The following is a 16,423-nucleotide window of genomic DNA, read 5'->3' on the forward strand; positions in this document are numbered from 1 at the left end:
TGTCTGCGGCGAGTCGCCTGATAGGCATTACGTAGAAATCCGTGACTGTAGAGCTACTATTACTTCGTTTATTTTTAACTGCGGGAAAATGATAGTTGATCACCGCGCATGCACTTTGTAGGAGTGGTGTGCACATTGATTCCTAGAGCGCAAAAGTCTAGGTAATTTCTCTTGCACCAATAACTTTCCATAACGCTCTGACGCAGCAAAAGATTCAGGCGTGTAAAAAATTCCCTCTCATTTTATCATTTCCACGTGGCTACGTAGAAAACCGGCTGCGTTAGCGAATTTTTGGACCTGTTTGATTTTGTCTTGTTTGCAGGTTGCCGCGATTAATGGAGGACAAGGCTTCCTTTTTTTTTTCGTCGGGACTTTTCCTTCCGGAAAGCGGTAGTAGTGGCGATTATCCAAAGGGAGGGAGGCCTGCTTCCTCTCTCAACGTCCAGGGCATGGCGTGGCATGTTTCTAGAGCTGATAAAAACCCTATGCTTTCCTCGGACTGTGATGATGGTGGGAGGGAGCGTGTGGCTCGAAGGAGAAAGGTAACTGGTCGCATGTGGACACGTGCTGTTTTTGGGGAAAGGTGTAAGGCATTGCTGCTGCTTCCTCTCTTCGGCGCAGTCTGGCTCCTCCTTTTGGTCTGGTCTGGGAGCCGGATCTTCCCATTCGTTCCCTTATTTCCCCAAGCCGGTCTCCATCAGCCACCTTTTGCTCCCCAAGTTCCGTCCTCCGTCTGCGGGGCCGTCGGCGGCGACCATAAAGGCGCCTGGCAACAAGGGGAAAACACGTTGCTGGCTGCCGCCCCTCAATTTTTTCCCTTCTGTTTCCCTCGTCTTTGTCCTGGTTGGCCTCGGGGTGACTCGGTTTCCTCTGCTGTTTCGACAGAAAAAAAAAAGTAAAGTTCCGCTGCGCTCTAGGCGGCGCTGGTGGCAGTAGTGGCGCCTCGCTTGCCCCTGCTTTATCATGGGTGTAATGGGTGGCGGATCTCTCTCAACCCTGCCTCCTCTTCCTCCTCTTCTTATTGCCCCCCCCCCCCCCTCCCTTCCCTAGGTTTTGCGCAGGTCCGTTCGGGCTGTGCATGATTCGTTATGCTTCTTAGCCTTTTTTTTTCTTTTTCCTCTTCCTTCCCTGGGGATACGCGCTTCATCTTTGGTGCGCGCGCACATCAAGCGTTGCGCTCAGGAAATGGCGTTTTCCTTTGGCCTCTTGCTTCCTGCATAAGTGAAGCCGCGTCTGGAGCCACTCATTTTGTTCTTGATCACTGGCCCCGCGGGTTGTGCCAGGTGGGAGCTTTTCGGTGTCTGCTGGAAGCTTTGCCCCGGATGATTTGTAATTCAGCGGTGGCTTGCAGCGATAATTGTGTTAGTGTGCTTCGGTTCTTCGTTTTTCTATTGGTGGAAGGAGCAGACACTGGAGTCCGAGGGAAATTTTTTTTTCGGCTGATAGGACTTTCTCGTGCTCTCTCTGAAGGTAGGCTCTGCGCAGCATAAAAACAAATTACGCCTACAGGCACTGCCTGCACTGCCATATAGTTCGTTCAGGGATTACTGCTTGATGTCTTGGAATGATTGAGCTTTGATGTTCTGCGGGGGAGGGGGAGAGGGGTAATGGGGCTTAGTCTCTCCACACAGCGTCCGCATCAGGTCATTTTTCACAAGGCAAAAGGAAAAAAAGGCGTTGGTCATACCCAGATGCGAGAGTGGTCTAGGTAAGGAAGGGTTTTGTGAATACGGTGCTATATTTAATAAGAAATTCGCTTCACTGCGCATTAGATAGGATACTGCAGCTTGCGACGCTGAGAAGATTGACGGCGCTGAAATACGCATGGCAACAGACGCAGTCGAGTTTGTTTCCGTCTTTTTATCTGTATGTGTTCAGCAAGTTCCGGCGGTATTTCGGTTTTAAAAATTTCCTTTTCACTCTTGTATTTCGCGTGGCGTTGGCGCTCAGCTGCTGGCCACTGGACCGCCTTATTGATACCTTCAGGATTAACTGTGATGGAGGCGATACTCGAAAACGGCCGTGTAAGTGAGAGTAACGGTGCTGTTTAGAGAACTCCCTGTGGACGAAATGAATTCTGAGCTCATTACCTCGCCGTGCCGCAGAGCCAACAGTGTTGATTTGGAGCACGAATGTCGGGGAACTATTGCCAGTCACTGTTATAAAACGGGAATGTAGTGTTCGTGTGTTGTTCGCACGACTTCTGAAAGAACACGGCAGACGTGAGACACGGGGGGGGTTCGGTGGTCGTAGTCCGCGTGGGTCTCTGCGTCGACCGTGGAGAGCTCGTGCAGCATGCGGGGCGGACTCAGGGGAGGAACAGCACTCCATCTTGAAACAGGGAAAAAAAGGAAGCTAGGGAAATCTTGAGTGAGCTAAATAAAAGGATTCGCAGGGGTGCAAATGGTCTACTCGCAAGAGATAGGCCGCGCAGGTGCGCGCGGATGGATTGGGATGGAGCGTGGAGGGCGATGGGGAGAAAAGGAAGGGGGTGGGCCAAAAGAGGGATAGATAGCCGTCCGAACGACGCGCGGCCACCTAACGGCTGCGTCGGCAACAGAATGCCCTGGGGGAAGAGGGGAAGGAGGATGCTGCACGCCGGAGGAGATGCAGTAGAGAGAAATAAAAATACAGCGAGAAGATGGGAGGCAGCGGGAAAGTATCTTCGGCCCATCCTTCTTCCTGTTCCCTCTTGGGTGTCCAGTACACCACTAGGCTTTGCCAGAGATGCATTATGGGGGGCGCGCGGTCCGCGAGAACTGCCACTGTTGCTTTGCTCGAGTTCGACTTTCGCTTTTTATTTTCCTTTTTTCCCCCTTCAACTACCGCGCTGTTGTGTCGCGGGTCTCTCTATTTTCTTTCCTACGCCTTTTCACTGCTCTCTCTCTCTCTCGCGGGCTTATATTTTTCCTCTATCTACCCGTGTCTGGGTGGTAGAGTGTCCAGGCGAGACGAATGCCCGCGTCTCGGATGAATTGGACGCGGTCGTTTTCTCGCTTTCCCCTATCTTTATCTCCGGCTGCGCGAGTCTCTCCCTCTCGGCGTCCACTCTCCGGTCCACGTGCATTATTTTTTTTTTGTCGTTCTTAAAGGCCGCCTTTATTCCCCACGGTTCTTCGGGAGTCTCGGGTCGCTCGGACGCGCGATCGTTTATTGCCTGGTATATAGCCCCCGCGTCCTGTAGCGCTTTGCCTTTAATGTTTAGGGTCTTTTTTTGTTCGCTTTTGGCTGCTTGCGTGGTGACGCTGCTCTCCGCCCACTTTGTTTCGCTTATCTCGATTTAATGGCACGGGGTGATTGGTACCGCGTCGTGTCCGCCTGGTTTGCTCCGCTACTGCCCCCCCCCCCCCCCTCCCATTCCCTTCCACTAGCATGCGCATGGGCGCGGTACTTGGGGCGTTGCCCTGGCCCTGGTTATATATACCGGAGAGTTCATAGGCTTGCTCCTTATTGGAGTAGAGTGGCTACATTTCGACAAATACGGAAAGCCGTGAACGTCCACTATCGAGCGTCTCCAGCTGTTACATCGCTGTGGCAAAAACGTTGAATGTAGCCCTTGACTTTTGACCATCGCAGTTTACGCTGGAAGGTCTGTAAGCCTGACCTTTGGATAGGCTAAATTGAACAGTGACTACGAAACTTCCGCTATGTGTTTTTTTTCTGTCTTTCTACATATTTATTTATTTATTTTTACCTTAAAGGGCCGCAAGTAGGCATTACGTGAAGGGTGGTCTGACATATGTACTGACTAGTTCTTCGATTGATGCCTTGTAGCGCTCAATGGGTGTTATGTAGTACAATTTCCATTGGCAGGTTGTTCCACTTTCTGGCAGTCTGGCTGAAGAATGATTTGAGATGGGCAGAGGTCGATGCTAGAGGTGGATGCACGGCTTTAGGGTGGTTGTATTCTTGAAAGAAAGGGATTTACAGTCACTGCGAGCGATCCGTTGCGCGAGACCTTTGTTTTATTCATTGGCTGTTGTGTGAGCAATAGCCTTGGCCGTGTTATGTGTGCTACACTGACGAATGACACTGCCTTGGCTTGCGTCCTACCGCATATGCGCGTCGTTGTGGAAGAGCCCCTAAGGGCAAAGGTTGTCTTGGCGGAAACGGTTGAGTAGATGGCAGAGGCGACAGCTGGTGGGAAGAAGGCCCTGTGCGCTCGCCGTTGTGGGGCGCCTCCTCTGTGAAGTAGGGATGCGGGGAGCGGGATATAAACTGACAGCGAAGAGAGCGCCTTGGGGAAGTCGGGAATGGGGCTGTACGCGGCTGGTGGAGGTCTGCCCCGAATACATAGACAAAAAAAAAACGAAAAACAAAAACGATCAGCCACCCGATGGGACGAGTGTGGCTGGTGGCGGGGCGTTCAAAGGAGAGAGCGTGAGGATGGAAACGGCGGGAGTACGGCGCGAATGCTGTCTCTCGGTACACTGTCGCGCTTTGCTTAAAAGGTGCGAGCGCTGTGAAAAGAATGCGACAGCCATTTGAAATTCGCAGACGCGTTGGAGTGCTCAGGCACAGCCTCAAATGGCGGGTTTTGAATACACTGCATTGAGCAGCATTTGAGTTGGGAGCACAACTTTCGATGCGCTTTGTGGTGGCGTTCCATCTGTGACTGCCTTGGTTTTCTCATCTGGTGCGCGTGTAGCGGCTCATTTCATTTACGCCTCGCTCACTCACTCATTTACCAGAAACATTCACTCGGTTACCAGTCATGTATTCACTCGTTTACCAGGCCTTCACTCATTTACCAGTCAGTCATTCACTGGTTTGCCGGTGAGTCATTCACTAGTTTACCAGTCAGTCATTCACATGTATGCCATCCTCTGCTCCTTGCATATGGTCACACTTGTGATTTGTTTGCCGTTCCATCCAACGCGTCTTCCCGTGTGCTTCTCCGGCGCTCCTTGCAAAAACTTCCCCGCAGAGTGAGGCAATAAGAGCGCTCCGCGTCGCCCGCATATCGTTTCTATACGACGCGATGTGGCCAGCCTTCTCGGTCGAATCTGGAAGAAAAGGACGGAGGCCGGTGGCGTTCGTACGCCCCTATCCGTTTTCTCCGTCGGCGAGGGGGGAGGCGTGGTGCGTGCGACGTTGACCGAGTGGCGGAGGCGTCGGCCAGCGACGTTCCGCCGCCGCTGCCGCCGAAGACGCCCCTCTCTTCTTGGGCGCCCCAACCCCGCCGCCGCTTTCTCCTGGACGTTGTGCGGGCCGGCTCTAGCTCGCCAGTCAGCTAGCCGACCGACCGCGTGACACACGCTGCGGCTTGGATCGCGGCGGGGAGGCTAGCTTTTGTGTGAGTGCTCGCGGTGTCCTTTGTGGTGCCGCTCGGCGTCGTCCCTCTGGTCCGAGCCGCCTGTTTGGAACCCCCGGGGCGGCGCAGGCCCGCGGTTTGTGTGAGCTGTGGGCGGCAACCGCTGAGCCGGGGCCCGGGTAAACAGGGTACTACCCCCCTTCCCCCACCCACCCGGTTCCCTTTTGTTATTCGGAGCTTCGAGTCTGTACGAAAGGACGGAACACTGCGTGCATGGTAGCGTTGGCATGAGGGATGGGCATGCGAGGAAGGGGGGAGGGGAGGGCTAGACATGAACAAGATCGCAGCGACGCATTGTGGCTTCGTGGAGTCACGGGAAAAGAGGGCAGAGTACACAATGGCACCACTGCTCGATACTCCCCCTGTAGGTTAAAAAGAAAAAGTGGCTGTATAGAAACGCATTGTGCTCTCTCGGTGATGGCCATCGCGTAATACTGGGGGTATGACCCTGAGTAATGAGATGAAGGGGTCGGATTGGAGTCTGTCCTTTGTGTTGGGGCCTCGTTAGTGTAATAACTTACTGTCTAGTTAAACCGCCGTGATGCCCTATTCCTGTAAAACCGATATGCACGAACGCGCGTCCTCGAACCTTTCGGTTTACAATAGTGAAGTCAAGTGGATTAGTGAGCAGTTTCACTGCGACTTGCCTCTAAATCCACTGAGCTTTGTTTAGGCACATGCAGTGGAATTAACGGCAAAGCAAGGCCACTTTTTGTGCGTCAGCTGTTAAATCCTTCCTCAGTTTTTCGGTGCTGGCGTCGGCGTCCATAAACGCACCGCCGGGATGAGGGGGGAGGGAAATTTTGAAGAGGCCTTTCTCCTGCTGCGGGCGTATTTGTGCTGCTGCTGTTGATGATAACTGTGACGCTGATTGAGGTCGAACTGCACGTTTGAGTGCATAGATAACAGGCACAGGGTGCATCTTGTCTGACTCAGCACCTGGATTGGCGCACCTTTCGTTTTCGTTTATGTCAGCCATGTTCAGTTAGTGTGCTGATCTGTCTCGTTCTCTCTAGTTGTGTTCCAATGTCAAATTTTCGCGGCATGTCTGTGTTCGTCTAGTATGCCTGTTCCTTCTTTATTTCAGCTAAGCGTAGGTACACTTCTCGAGCCACCCGCATCGCGAAACGATGCTTGCAAGAGGCTCTGGGGAAGTCGTATAGTGTTCAGAACAGTGAAACACTGGCCCACCTCGCAGGCTTTACTGTTTTTGTTGTATTCACCCGAGTGCTACTGCTGATTGCTGAGCCCGGATCGGCGCTGTAGAAATAGGGGTTATTCGGCGGTAAGCTTCTCGCCTAATTACTGCTCTCTGTCGCTGCGATGGCTGCACAAGCGCAAGACCATACCGCGCCGCTCTTCCCCGTCCAGAGCAAGTGCGGGAATGCATTAAGCTGCCGCCTCCGCCGTTTTTATCGGCTCTGTTCTAAGGGGCCCGCCGTCTTCGCGCGTGAAATGGCCGCGGGGCCCCTTGGCGACGCTTTAATTTGGCGCCCCCGTCTCGGCCAACAGGCCCTGGGCTTTGTTTGCCCCCGGACATCCCTCGCTGTCTCTGCTCCGTGTATAAAGAGCGCTTCGTTGAGGAAGTGAGGGGTGTGCCATTGACGGTCCCTTGTTCGCCGCCATTCTGCCCAAATGCTGCCTTCTTCCTTCCTGGCCTCCTGCGCCGTGTGTCTCCCTGTGCCGTCGGAGGGAAGGGTGTGTATACCCCATTGTGGGGAGGCCTCGCTGAGCGGCCCCTTTTGTCGGCCGTCCCTGTAGTGGCCTGGTGATGGCGGGTCTCTTTTGTTTTGTCCCCTTTCTTCCTTGCGGCGTCGGCGGGTTTTTGGGGAGCCGCAGACGTCCTCTTTTGTTTCCCCAATGGGGAGCTGCTAGCGCGGGTTCGCGTAGCGTGTGGAAGGTGATCTCGATAAACATGGCGACTGGATCGGCCGGCGAGGCCTCCCTGAGGAAGGGTTTGTTTTCAGGCTGTTCCTTTTTTTTTTTCAGGCTTGCTCTTCACTGTGTGTAGTGAGCATTCCCGGGCGCAGTTGTGACGCAGTCTGAGTTAGAAATTGTCGCGTAGAACAGTAGGCGAGCAAAGGTATACGCGGGGCGAATGTCTCCTTTTTCACTGTGTACCGTCGTGCTACACTTAGTGGTGGTTACGAACTATATCTGGCACAACTCAAGAACGAAGAGGCAGGTGACCCTCACAGGAGGTCTTCCAGCCAATGGCGTCGGCCGTTTTTCATGAACCCGCGATTAGTCCAATAATATATGGCTATTCCCCATTGATCTGTCACCACCATGCGACTTAGGCTAGCAGATCCAAGGGGATTGCTCAATGGGGAGAGGGGGTGAATCTGCCGACGCCATTGGCTGGAGGGTTTCTTTTGAGGGGTTTCTTTCGCCGCTTCGTTCTTGAGTTGTATCCGACCATAGCTTGAACTCGCTCTCATTTTGGACCTTTGTTCCACCCCCATGCTGGTATCCCCATCGGCGTACTACATGTTTTGGGTAATCACTGGTTTCACGCTGTCGAGCAAGTATTGGGACACAGAGTTATTTGAGAGCACGCGAGTGTAGTGTTCACCTTTCCTTCCTCCGAAAGAATAGGTATTTTGGATGACGAGATTGCGGGAAAAAAATCGTAGGTGTTTTTTCTACGGTAGGCACTTTTCTATGAAGGCATGGTAGTCAGTATTTTGACATCATATGTGAATATCAGCGGTTCCAGAGCCGCCGCCGCGGTCGCTCAGTGATTATGCGTTCGGCTGCTGACCCCGAAAGACACGGAATGTTATCATGGCCGCGGCGGTCGAAATACGATGGAGGCGCAATTCTAGAGGCCCGTGTGCTGTGCGATGTCAGTGCACGTTAAAGAACCCCAGGTGGGAGAAATTTCCTGAGACCTTCACTACGGCATCCCCTCATACCCGTAGTCGCTTTGGGACGTTAAACCCCCATAAACCGGTTCCAGAGCCAGCGCCCCCATGTCTCAGGTGTTCCTTCCGTGTGTCGTCTTTACCGCTGTCCCCCAGGGATTCCGTTACGCACAACCATCTAATCTAAGCCCAGATTTTGGCTGAATAGGAGGGCTGCTTGGAGCGAGCTCCCTTGACTCGTTCCAAAACTCGCTCGCTGACTCCTCTGGCCGTGCTGCTTTAATAGTAATCGCGTCGACGCCCGCTGGCCCCTCTCCGCCAACGCGAACGTGCTCGGGAACGCGCAGTCTGTCCGCGTTGCTTAAAGCCGCGTCGTTTATTTCCTCACGCAGTGGCATCGGCCGCGACGCCCGCCAGCCACGCGTACCGGCTCGTTAAATATGCGCTGTGGGAGCGCATCGTTCTCAAAACAGCGCTGCACTATAATATTCTATTAGGAGCGCCGCCGAGCGTTCTCAGACCGCCCATTGTTTTTGGGCACGCGCCAGAGGGGAAAGCACTTTCACCGCACCGATTTGACCGTGGCCAAATTTAAACAAATGGTGCCCGCCCTCCTCTCTCTCTCTTTCTCTCTCTCTCTGTGTTTCGTCGTTCGTTCAAGCGTGGCACCCCGCCGGCCTCATTGTACTCTCGCATTAATAAAGCGGCACGCAGTGAGGCTCTTTAAAAAAAAAAATACCCTTCCTCGAGCGAGGGATGCGTTGCGGTTTTGAGCGCTCGGTTTGTGCCAACCCTCGATCCGTCCGACTTTCCCCCCATGCTTCCAGCGCAAGCCAGGGCTGGCCTCGTCAGGCCTAGCTCGCTTGGTCGAGGGGAGGCCTACGCGCGCGCGCTCCGAGCTTTGAGTTAAACCAGCTGGAGCGTGTCTCGGAGGCTTAGTCTCGCCTGGTTGGAGCCCGCTTGGAAACCAGGTTTGCAGCCTCCCCCCCTCCCCCCCTTTTTTTTCCCCAGTATGGGGAGGGCGAGAAACCTCTTAAGGCTCCTCCGTTTCCGTTTATTTTTTTTCTTCATGCGTGTGTACCTTCGGCGGGCGCGGAGTTCCCGCTGCTCCGGCCCGGGTGCTGTTTTATTAAAATCCCGTTTGCATTGCGCGGCGCGTGAAACTTGTGCGTGCTTAGTGAGCGGTTGTTCCGTGCATTGCCGCGGATGCTGGTAGCGCGAAACCTCGCGGTAGTCCGCGTGTCCCACTCTCTCGTACGCCGTGTCGTGGCGCGGGAGATAATTAGTTTCATAAAAACTCCCCTCTGCCTCTAAGCGAATAATTGTTGATGTATTATTACCGATGGTTGTTTTATCGCTCGTTCTTTTGCTCTAACTGTATGACGTGTAAACTGCATGCTGCTGCTATTACCTACAGCTTTTTGCAGTACTAATTCTGTTGCTGTTTTTCACTGGCATTAACAGCCCCACTGTGAGTAGTAGCACTACTAACGCTGCTACTGCTCAGCATATTACTAATGCTGCCTCTCGTCAAACCTCTCTTCCTATTTTCTGCTACTTCACGCATATACCATGCCGTTTTTAGGGCTGGCACTTTTTTTTTTTCACACCTAATGGGAGATGGTGACCACTAAGGCCTTACTGTGACACACCGCTGCCTTCGGGGCGTTTGGCTCGTTTCTGTGCCTAAGGGGCATTATACGGCGGTTCATCGTCCGGTCTGCTGCGAATTCAGGTCCGAGACGCCGGGTTGTAACTTGGTTCGGTGTCCTTCCGACCGCCTCCGATATGCTGCATCGTCGTGTACAGCTGCAGCAGTTGCCTAGTCGGGAAAGGGGGCCAGGTCTGCCGGTTGCTCCCCAAACTTGGGGTCCAACTGGAAGAGCGCTGCCTGTGTTCGAGACCTCCGGAGCTAATTGGTCGCCCGACAGTGTTCGCCGGTGGGCTGTTTGGTGTGGCAGTTTGGAAAAGTCCAGGACAAGACAAGGGACGGCAAGACCGTACAGGACTAGCTCCCCGGTCCAGCCTTGTCCTTCGTCTACTGTCCGCGGTTTCTCGTCAGCTCGACTCGCCGAAGCTGGCTATATAATCCGAGGCGCGTTTTCACTGAGCGGAATGTGACCGAATACTTGGCTTCCGCAGACTCGCTGCGACCACCAACAGGCTGTTGGGCTAATCGGTCTGACATTATACTTTCCTATCAGAGCAAAGTGCGAAGGCGACAATAGGGACGGCACTCGACAGATCTGACCTCACCTTTCGAGTCTCAAGTCTGTACGCCGTAAATTAGACAGCACCTTCCTCTATGAGGCTGCTTAGAGGCATTTTGCCTCTTTAGGCGCCTGAGTGTTGGGCAGTGATCTGGTTGTGCCCCAGCCGTGATGCGGCCTACTGCGGCCAGACCACAGAGCTCCTGTTGCGGCGATGCACCGAAATAAACCGCGGCGACGCGCGTCAAAGTCTGCAGGCGCTTGAGCAATGTGGACGGGGGAAACCGAGGAGGGTTCCTCTCGGCCTGGTTTGTAGTATATCGGGTGCGCGCCTGCGTGGCGTGGTGGTTCAAGAGAAGGGTGCACGTGTTGATGTTTACTCAACCCGAACTCTTGGGTCAGGGCCGCATGCGCGCGCCTCTCGAGTTTCGTGTGGCTGCAGGGGAGAGAGGGGGGGGGGGGGTGCCTTTTAATTGATTGCTGCGTGTGGCCCGGCGCGGTGATTCACCTGTCACGGATGTCGTCCGCTAGGGTCTTGGCTCATTGCGCGTTTCATTGGGGGGGGGGGGGGGGGGGGGGGGGCATTTTTAGTGTAATTTTTCTACCCCTGCCCGTCTGCGTACCTTTCTTTTTTTTCTCTTAGTCTGATGTAATTGTCTTCCCATTGCTTATCCTGAAAGGGGGGGGGGGGGTGTATATTTTGAGGCCAGGAACGTATAGGGGTGACTGCTTTAAACCATATTCGTTTTAACACTGAAACTTGGCGCGCAAAACGTACCGTATACGCGAGTACTCCTGGCCCTCCGGTGTGTTCACATATACTAGAGCGCGCATATGTTGCATTTCCACACATACCAGAGCGCCCATATCTTGTCTTTTTTTCTTGTCATTAAATGGTATGAAATTTTCAATTAGCCTTCGCAGGTTGAGAGTATAGGTAAGTTCAGACGAATACCCCTCAGTCCAGCGTCATGTGCACTTGTATGTGAGCTGCACACGGAAAGCATATGGGTCGTCATCGAGATAGTCACTGATGCAAACAAGTAAAAGCTATCAGTGCGGGACACTGTAAGAAACTGGCCGTGAACACTGTTCCAATGCACGAGACCTCTCTACCGCTACGGAGAGCTTAAAGGAACGTCTTGTTGTACAAGTTCGTAACTGTACATCTTTTTGGTTACAGGCGCGAAAACAGACACAGCACAAGGTAGAAAGACGGGACGGAGGCGGCGCCTCCGTCCCGTCTTTCTACCTTGTGTTGTGTCTGTTTTCGCGCCTGTAACCAAAAGGACGCCACGGAGAGGTTTCGAAGTTGATATGATTGAGATTAAAGTAAGACACACCAAGGAAAACAGAAATTTGTACGTTCATTTTCCCTTATGATCAACACACTCACAAACATTTCACCTGTACATATTGCACCCATCACACACATCACTGCTTAACATCTTCACTGGCACACTCATCAAATTCTTCACTTGATTGGTTACACGAACTGTCTTCTTCCATAACATTTTCGTCGTTATTCATGGGTTCACATTGTTCTTCTCGGATCTTAACACAAACACCGCACTGTGTGTGATCAGTGAAGTAGTTAGGTATTGAAGTTATTCGGTCTACGACGAATTCAACTAAGCCAGAGAAAACCAAGTCCAACGCAATTCACCACTGTGTCGTGCGTTCGTTAACGTCTCATTCTAGTTTCATCCCGAACGAGTCTTTCATTCTTGCGTGAAATCTACTTTCTTTATGTCATAATGACGTGGTTTCTCTTCTATCCGCCATACTGAACCGTGACGTCATAATTGGCAGCCGAATTTGGCCGCTATCTTCGATTTGAGATTCTGTGACTATGCCGCCATCTTTGATTATGATGTGTTAGTCACGTGGTTTCACTTCTGTCCACCACATTGGATTTTGACTGCATCATTGGCACCCGAATTTAACCGCCATCTTGTATTATAATGCCGTAATTAATTATCATTATTGGCTGACATCATGGATTTATATGTGACGTCATCAATCAGTCGCCACCAATTCGATGTACTGATGACGTCAGCAATCAATCATCACCAATTAGATATGCTAATGATATCACCAGTCAATCACCAATTGGGTGGCTATATAGGTTTACTATAGGGGCCGCCATTTGAATTCCTCGGACTTAAAAAATTGCACGCCGAAGGCAGGTGGTAGTAGACCCCAAGAAACCGAGAAACGTGATGACTAAGTGCTAACGCTCTTAAAATCCTCACTACAGGGGTCACGACAACGTGGAGAGATTCCCTACTGCTGCTTGGGCTGTGGAATAAGGATGTTTCTTACTAGGCTTTCCAGTTAGATGATTAGACGCTGCTCTCTGTAAGAGTTCTATGGCTCGTGCCTGAGGCAGAACGTTGGGCGTTCAAAAATTAGGGGAAGGGGGCGATGCGAGAACCATGAACGGGTCGCCCGCCTGAAAATGTTTTTTTTTTCATCCCCGTGACGTTTTGCTCGCGGGACCACTTTGCCATCGTTCATCAGTCGTTGTTTGTTTCTTTTTTTGAGCGGCAGTTTGTATATGACCATCAGGCCAGCAACGCTGTGGTTCACTGTATGCAAAAACGGCTCATTAGAAAATTCTTTAGGAGGCTCACTGCGGTGACTCAGCTCCTTGTGCCTTTCCGGTATTGAGCGTCGGATTCGGTTCCTGACCCCCACGTCCACGTACCGGTGACCGGCGTCAACCTTTTTTGTTCATAGTGCGGCGGTACACATGTTTCGGGTTCCATACAGCGTCAGCCATCATCTCTATCGACCACTGCCTGCGGGAAGAAAAAAATGTAAAGGAAGTGTCACGGAGGTAAAAAGGCGCGGTGCATCGTCTGAAAAATGATTCTACCACTGAAGTGCCTCCCAATATAAACGTGAGCACAATACCATCGCGATGCATCTGCTCTTGTTTCCCGGTATATCTCCTCCGCCTTCGGCGTTTCTCGGGTGGCGTTGTCATTGAAACCTGCAGCTCGGAGGTTGAGCAACGTATAGTACCTCGCACTGGCCTCATCGTTTCTGGCTTTGAGGTTAGATTCAGCCGCCGCGACCATGAATTTCGTTTCCTCTTTCTTCATTCCCGGGTCGCTGAAACGATGTATCGCTGCCCCCCGGGCTCATACCCAATGCGCCTTTCTCTCCCGTTGCTCCTTGAAGGGGGTCATGGAGATGCTTTCAAAAGCATCCGACTTCCGGTGCCGGCGGAAGGAAGGAAGGAAGAGGGTGGATGTGGAGAGGGGAAGCAGAGGCCTTCTTTACATTGCGCAAGATGGATGCATCCCGCAGTGCGTCCCTTCCCCCGCACGGTAATGGCCGCGTTGACTTTCAATAAAGCCCTCTCGGGGATTCCTTCTTGGTGGTGAGGCGGCCCCGTTGCTGGCTGTTTTCTTCCCGGCGCGTGTATATATGAGGGAATGCGCCATTGAAAGTCGCCGGATTCTATTATGACCGGATGCCCTTCGTGGAGGCCAGCGTTTTAGCTGCTTCTCCGCCGAGGCCATATTTCGAAAGCTAAGAGGTTGGGAAGGGTTGGTTGTGGATCAGCTTGTGTGCGGTTATTCTTTTTTTTTTTTGCCGTGCTTTCCGTTGAATCTGTATGCAGTGGGCTGTTTACTTGTTTGCCCGATATTTGGGCACGAGGCATGCCTTCGCTCGTTTTGGTGAGCGTCCAGTCCATACCTCGGCACTGGCCTGTATGCCGGCGCAAGTTGGTTTTCTTTTCCTGTCGTAGTCTTTCTTTTCGTTTTGTTTTAATGCCGATGAGTCGGACCGGACTCTTGACGATGCTGTGGCCTGAAGTATTCCCTTGAATTTTCAATAAATCAGCGAGCGAATACACCGCTGTGAGCTTTAATTGGAGGGTGTGTAGCCTGGAATCCTCCAAAATACGCATGCCATCCTGTCCTGGTTCTGGGCCGTGCAGTGCGGCGCGTTCTGCATGGCCATCGCTCCACATCTGTGCCTGCAGTTCTGTAGGGATGGTGTGATAACGCTACTTGAGTGCGGTAGGGGCCTGCATTTGTACTGCATGCATTCGAGGTGCATGTCTGCTGCATGCGAGGCCCATTAGTTCATGCGTGCTGCAGGTGTGCTGCATATGTACTACTGCATGTGTGCTGGATTCGTGGTGCATCCGTAGTGCAGGTGTGCTGCATCCGTAGTGCAGGTGTGCTGCGTGTGTGGTGTTCGTATGTTGCGTGAATTCCATATGTATGCTGTAGGGCCGCTGCAGTACCTCCGGCGGGTGCTGTAGATTGCCTCGGTACGTGGTTCTGCAGCAAAGCCCCGTGGGAGGTGGGTATTTGACTAAGGCAGTACGTTATCTTGGTGCCCTCCTACATGACCATCTGCGGAAGAACAGCTTATCTCTATCTCTGCTGGTACGCGCTTGTCATAGAATGCGCCCTAATATGTGCGCGCCCCTTGAATGGCATGCTTTCTTTTTGTGGTTGATTGGAGGACCCTGCTGCTGGGCGTTCAGCATCCCTTTTTACTTTTGATTTTTTTGGCGCATTCCGCATTTCCACCTTTCGCATTGTTTTCCTTCGCTGAGATCATATTGCTCCCAAGTTACACGAGGCACGCAGTTCTCCTGTAAGCGGAACCTTCAAGCCCCCACCCGACACCCAACGTGCGCGGCAACACGTGTCCTCCGTGAGCGAAAAAAAAAAAAATCGTGCGCACACTTTCCCGCCCATGGCTTACTTATGCAAATGACGCGGCGTTTCATCTACGCCTCGCCCGCCGTGCTCACAGACTGCATCAATCTCGGAGGCCGCTCTGTTTTCCTCTTCCTTTTTTTTTCGTTCCCGTTTGTAGTATTCAAATATGTCTTCCCGGCTGATTTTTTTCTCTCCCGCGCATTCCCGAAAGAAGACAGCAGTCCGTCTCCAATATCCCCCGTGCTGCGCGGCTCAGGTTCCCCCCCACTAAGACGTGTGGTGCGCCTATACCTTCATTTCCCGAATCTGTTTCCGAGTCTTCGTCGGCCGATCGCTGCAGCTTGATGGCCTTCCTGCCTTTCCTGGTGCTCTCCCTCTCTTTTATTTCTGCGGCTCCGTTTATTTCTTTTTCCCGCGTTTTTATTTTTTATTTCCAGAGAGGCGAGGGATTGGGGCGGAGATGGGGAAGATCGGCTTTTAAGCTCCGGCTCGGATTTGGGGCTAGGGATTTATTTTCGCAGAACCGGGGTCCGCGGATAAATCGCGCTTCAAGACTGGCGCCTGATGGACGGACTCTCCTCCTAAAGAGCGCCCGACAGGCTGGGCGAAAAAAGTAAAAAGGAGAGTGGTGAAGGAGTTGGGAGGGGGAAGAAGGGTTGCTTTATTTCCTGTTTTGGCTGGCTCCTTCTTTTGCTTCCGTTGCTGTTACTGTTATCTCCTCCCGACGAGCCTTAGCCAGGGCTCGGTGCATTTCTTATTGGCAACGTGTGCTCGTTATCCGATTTTTCCGTTTTCCTTTGAGTTCTTTCCTTTTTCTCCCTATTGCTTTTTTTTCTCTTTTTTGCTGCTTCAGCGGCTTATAGCTTCCGCTCGGGCATCGAACTGTTTATTTACTTCTTGTGGTCGTCTTCCTTCGACTGCTTGCTTCCTTCCAGATTTTATCCCTGTTTTCTTTTCCTTTTCCTTAGTGCCTTTTTCATTCCCTAATGTTTGCCTTTGGCCACCCGTATAGAAGGGGTTCGGTTGCGACTTGGGTGGACCGGGGCTCTGTGTATCTCATTGCGGCGCTTCTCAGGCTGCTGGGTTCTTCAATTTATTTCCTTCCCTCCTTCTACTTCTGCCTCCAGCTTGCTAGTTTCACCGCTTTTTTCCCCTTCACTCCACATCGAGGGGGTAAAAAGGAATCGATGTTTCGGGTTTCAGATGATTGATTTTTGTTCCCTCTTGTATCCGCGAACGCTCCGTTCACCCGCTTACATTTCCCGCCGGTTTTCGCGTCGCCGGAGTCGCTGCGCTGTTCTTTAACTTTATTTATTTTTTTCTGCTTCTCATGTTTGC

General features: G+C 52.3%; 1 protein-coding gene across 34 annotated transcripts in view; it reads left to right on the forward strand.

Moving 5' to 3' along the window:
* The window catches only part of LOC144103794 (CUGBP Elav-like family member 2), a 541,184-nt gene that overhangs the window by 193,713 nt on the left and 331,048 nt on the right, over positions 1-16,423 (forward strand). The gene's annotated exons all lie outside the window — the stretch shown is intronic.

Source organism: Amblyomma americanum, chromosome 9 (assembly GCF_052857255.1).
Source record: "Amblyomma americanum isolate KBUSLIRL-KWMA chromosome 9, ASM5285725v1, whole genome shotgun sequence".
Lineage (NCBI taxonomy): Eukaryota > Metazoa > Arthropoda > Arachnida > Ixodida > Ixodidae > Amblyomma > Amblyomma americanum.